The following is a 5,000-nucleotide window of genomic DNA, read 5'->3' as shown; positions in this document are numbered from 1 at the left end:
TTGTGCGGACTTCCCTGTGTCCGTCCCTCCCTGCCTGCCTTCCCCCCAGGACTTCCTTCTGAACAGCTTTGTCGTTTAAAATAATAATAAATAATATGTGTGTGTGTGTGTGTGTGTGTCGGTGTCAGTATCAGTCAGTCAGTCAGTGTCTCTCTCTCTCTCTCTCTCTCTCTCTCACTCAGAGCTGCTGTGGAAGGAAACTTTTTTAAAAAGAACTTGCTTATTGAAAGAAAGATGTGTCTCAAGCTGCCGGGCCCTGTCCATTGTCCTGTCAATGGCAGGACTGCTTTCACCAGGAACCCGGTTTTGTGGGTCAGAGGTTCCAGGGGACCTGTTTTGTGCGGACTTCCCTGTGTCCGTCCCTCCCTGCCTGCCTTCCCCCCAGGACTTCCTTCTGAACACCTTTGTCGTTTGAGCGAGGGCCAAAAGCCTGCCTGTGAAAGGGAAGGATCAGCCGGTCAGCCCCCTGTTGGTCGCTGCTGCCAGTGCAGCAGGCGTGCGTGTGTATTCGGCCTCGTGTCCAGGTCCCTCAGGGACTTGAGGCAACTCTCCCCGGTGGTCTCGTGGTCAGGACCGGGCTTCGAATCCCGGTCGGGGGGGATGACTTTCTGCTACAGATTAATTGGCACCTCTGAAAGAAAGTCTCCCCTCCTGAGCGTAATGCTCCACCCTCACCACCACCACCACCGCCTTTTCCACCCCTTGACAAACAGACAGTCAGACAGACAGACAGTCCAGTTCGGGAGCGCAGCTTTCATTTGGAAGCAGACCCTGCTTGTTTAAAGTCAACGACGCCAAGTTATTTTGCACTTTGAATTATATCGCTACGTGCGAGCGGCACTCAGCCTTGGAGAAGAAAAAAATACCACTGAGCTGAGAAAGTTCTTTTTAAAACGGTTTCCTTCCACAGCAGCTCTGAGTGAGAGAGAGAGAGAGAGAGAGAGAGATATCAGCTTTATTCTCAGTAATAACACACACACACACACACACACAGAGACACTGGGAAACAGCTGTTTTTCCTTTTGAATATCTCCCCACGGGGAGCTGCACCGTTCCCAGAAACACTGCAATACTGGGTCGATGCGTGGAGTGGACGGAGCAAGCCCCTAGTCCATCTCCCTGTTCTAAAAATCAATTAAAAATAATAATAAATAATATGTGTGTGTGTGTGTGTGTGTGTGTGTCGGTGTCAGTATCAGTCAGTGAGTGAGTGTCTCTCTCTCTCTCTCTCTCTTACTCAGAGCTGCTGTGGAAGGAAACTTTTTTAAAAAGAACTTGCATATTGAAAGAAAGATGTGTCTCAAGCTGCCGGGCCCTGTCCATTGTCATGTCAATGGCAGGACTGCTTTCACCAGGAACCCGTTTTTCTGGGTCAGAGGTTCCAGGGGACCTGTTTTGTGCGGACTTCCCTGTGTCCGTCCCTCCCTGCCTGCCTTCCCCCCAGGACTTCCTTCTGAACAGCTTTGTCGTTTAAAATAATAATAAATAATATGTGTGTGTGTGTCGGTGTCAGTATCAGTCAGTGAGTCAGTGTCTCTCTCTCTCTCTCTCTCTCTCTCTCACTCAGAGCTGCTGTGGAAGGAAACTTTTTTAAAAAGGACTTGCATATTGAAAGAAAGATGTGTCTCAAGCTGCCGGGCCCTGTCCATTGTCATGTCAGTGGCAGGACTGCTTTCACCAGGAACCCTTCCCTGCCATTGCAGTGTTGATTTGGTCCTTATGCAAATTTAGGGGCGGAGCCAGCACACAAACGACCAATCACAGCAAAGTCCGCACTTTGCGAGCGCACGAGGTCGCGGCCAGCGTTCCAGTCCGCTCAGATCCAAATAAGCCCGAAAAGGAACACGCTCGATCTTAGCCAAAAGGCCGAGAAGCGATAACGCGCTCGATGCGAATTGATCTCGGGTCCTGTTTGCCCTCCCTCTTTGTTCTCTGGCTGCCGGTGTTGAAAGCAGTCTCGAAGCACTGCCGTTCTCTCCCACTCTGGCCACATTTTTTGCCACCGTTTCTAATTGCAACAGTGGATGAGTTTAAAGAAGTTGCCGTTTTTTCCTTTCTTGCCAGGATTGCTTGACAGATTGGTAAATTTGCCAGTAGGCCACCAATCAGATGGGGGAGGGTTATGTCTCAACGGACCTCCGTCAGTCAGTCTCAGTCACTAACGAACTGCCGTGGAAGGAAACCTCTTTGAGTAAAACTAGTGACGTGACGTGTCTCACAGCGAGTGAGTGAGATTGCAACGGCCAATTGAGAAAGAGGTGAGGTGCTGACAATCAGCAGCTCGTGTTGAAACATTCATTCCACGGCAGGCAAGACCAATCAAAAAAAATACTGCAGATGCTGGCTCGGCTCGGCTGGCTGGCTGGCTGGCTGGCTGGCTGGCTGGCTGGCTGGCTGGAAATGGGAAATAAAAACACAAGGCGTGTTAAAGGCTGGTTAAACTGTCGAAAGAAACAAGGCGTTAATGTTTCAGAAGCGCCTATTGAAAGGTGTCTCTCAAGCTGCTCCCTGACTGGGCCCTGTCCGTTGTCATGTTAATCGCTGGTTAAACTGTCGGAAGAAACAAGGCGTTAATGTTTCAGAAGCGCCTATTGAAAGGTGTCTCTCAAGCTGCTCCCTGACTGGGCCCTGTCCGTTGTCATGTTAATCCCAGGGCGGGGCGGGACTGCTTTGACCGGGAGACCTGTTTTCTGGGACGCAGGTGTGACATTCCAGGGAGGCACCTACTTTGTGCTGATTCGAAACGACCACGACAACGGCAACTTGCAGTTCTATATTACAACAACAACAACGCGCGTGTGGTAGTTGGGAGGGGCTGCGTTCGCGCTCTCCCCCCTGCATTGAAACTCAAAGTTCGATTTTCAATCCCATAGTCCACCAATCGGATGGGAGACGGTGTGTGTGTGTGTGTGTGTGTGTGTGTGTGTCAGTGTCAGTGTCAGTGTCAGTCAGTGTCTCTCTCTCTCTCTCTCACTCTTACTCAGAGCTGCTGTGGAAGGAAACCTTTTTAAAAAGAACTTGCATATTGAAAAAAAGATGTGTCTCAAGCTGCCGGGCCCTGTCCATTGTCACGTTAATGGCAGGACGGGGCAGGACTGCTTTGACCAGGAGACCTGTTTTCTGGGACGCAGGTGTGAGATTCCAGGGGACCTGCTTTGTGCTGATTTCCCTGCCTCCCTCCCTCCTCCCCAGGACTTCCTTCTGAACACCTTTGTCGTTTGAGCGAGGGCCAAAAGCCTGCCTGTGAAAGGGAAGGATCAGCCGGTCAGCCCCCTGCTGGTCGCTGCTGCCAGTGCAGCAGGCGTGCGTGTGTCCTCGGCCTCGTGTCCAGGTCCCTCAGGGACTTGAGGCAGCTCTCCCCGGTGGTCTCGTGGTCAGGACCGGGCTTCGAATCCCAGTCGGGGGGGGATGACTTTCTGCTGCAGATTAATTGGCATGAAGGAAAGTCTCCCCTCCTGAGCGTAAAGCTCCACCCTCACCACCACCGCCACCGCCTTTTCCTCCCCTTGACAAACGGACAGACAGACAGTCAGACAGTCAGTCCAGTTCGGGAGCGCAGCTTTCATTAAGCAATGGCATTTGTGACAACTCATCGTCTGACAGGTTGATGATTTCCCCACACGCCTCCTGCCGAATAAAAGGCTCACCCTCCCGGACACTACCCCCAGAATCACCCACCCCGCCCCCCCGGGGTGAATATTAAGCCCGAGAACACCGACTGTAACCAACCGCAGTGAAAAGTTGAAGTGGCAACTCATTAACCAGATTTATTTTGGGCAACTCATTAACCAGATTTTTTGTTCATTTGGTTTATGAGTTGCCAAGTGTAAATCTGGTTAATGAGTTGCCACTTCAACTTTTCACTGCGGTTGGTTACAGTCGGTGTTCTCGGGCTTAATATTCGCCCCAGGGGGGGTGTATAGCGGGCGATGGCCGGTGTGGAGTGCGTTTTTTGGGGGTTGATTTTCACTTTGCCTCGCTGGTGGAATTTGTGGGAGGCAGGCAAGGGGATTGGTGTGGGCTGGTGGGCGGCAAGGGAGATGCTTGCTTCGGGGTGTTATCCTCACTTTGGTCCGCTGGTGAGAGTAGGCAGCGGCAGGCTGGCAGGCAGGCAAGTGTGATGTAGTGTGGGGTGCAGTGCAGTGCAGTGCGGTGCTGCCCTGTTGTTTATGAAAGGTTGTAATGACACTGCTTTGCAGCTGACCATGTCCACTGATTTGTGACGCCCGTATGGAGGCTGATATCTCAGGAGGGCCGAGGCCGATTTCCTCCGGGGACGGCTCGTCGCGTGCGGCAGGACGAGGCGCAGCGGACGGTACCGAGCGCTCGGAGGTGCGGCGCTGCCCGCCGGAGGTACAGCGAAAGGCTGCAAACCGCTTTCCGCCTGCTAACTCGGCGGCCGTCAGACCGACCGACTCCGCTTTACCACCGGAGCTAGAGTCGGGCAAGGGGCACCGAAGGGTACCGGAAGGATCGCGTTCGCACGACGGGAAGTCGACTAGCGGGCCGCCGAAAGCGAGCCGGGGGCCCCCGGTTTTTCTGTCCCACCTGGAGACTGATATCTCAGGAAGGCCGAGGCCGATTTCCTCCGGGGACGGCTCGTCGCGTGCGGCAGGACGAGGCGCAGCGGACGGTACCGAGCGCTCGGAGGTGCGGCGCTGCCCGCCGGAGGTACAGCGAAAGTCTGCGAACCGCTTTCCGCCTCCTCTCACCGCACGGCTCTCCTTTTCACCCACTGGCGGATTTTCACCCTCCGACTGCTCGCTACCGTCCGCTGCGCCTGGTCCGGGCCCTGTCCATTGTCATGTTAATGGCAGGGCGGGGCAGGACTGCTTTCACCAGGAACCCGGTTTTCTGGGTCAGAGGTTCCAGGGGACCTGTTTTGTGCGGACTTCCCTGTGTCCGTCCCTCCCTGCCTGCCTTCCCCCCAGGACTTCCTTCTGAACACCTTTGTCGTTTCAGCGAGGGCCAAAAGCCTGCCTGTGAAAGGGAAGGATCAG

General features: G+C 53.8%; 1 pseudogene; it reads right to left on the bottom strand.

The window, feature by feature from the left end:
- Positions 1–1,039: 1,039 nt before the first annotated feature.
- Positions 1,040–1,156, bottom strand: LOC137317609 (U2 spliceosomal RNA; annotated as a pseudogene).
- Between the last annotated feature and the right edge of the window lie 3,844 nt (positions 1,157–5,000).

Source organism: Heptranchias perlo, unplaced genomic scaffold (assembly GCF_035084215.1).
Source record: "Heptranchias perlo isolate sHepPer1 unplaced genomic scaffold, sHepPer1.hap1 HAP1_SCAFFOLD_621, whole genome shotgun sequence".
Classification (NCBI taxonomy): Eukaryota; Metazoa; Chordata; class Chondrichthyes; order Hexanchiformes; family Hexanchidae; genus Heptranchias; species Heptranchias perlo.
This window is presented reverse-complemented; position numbering and strand designations above follow the sequence as displayed.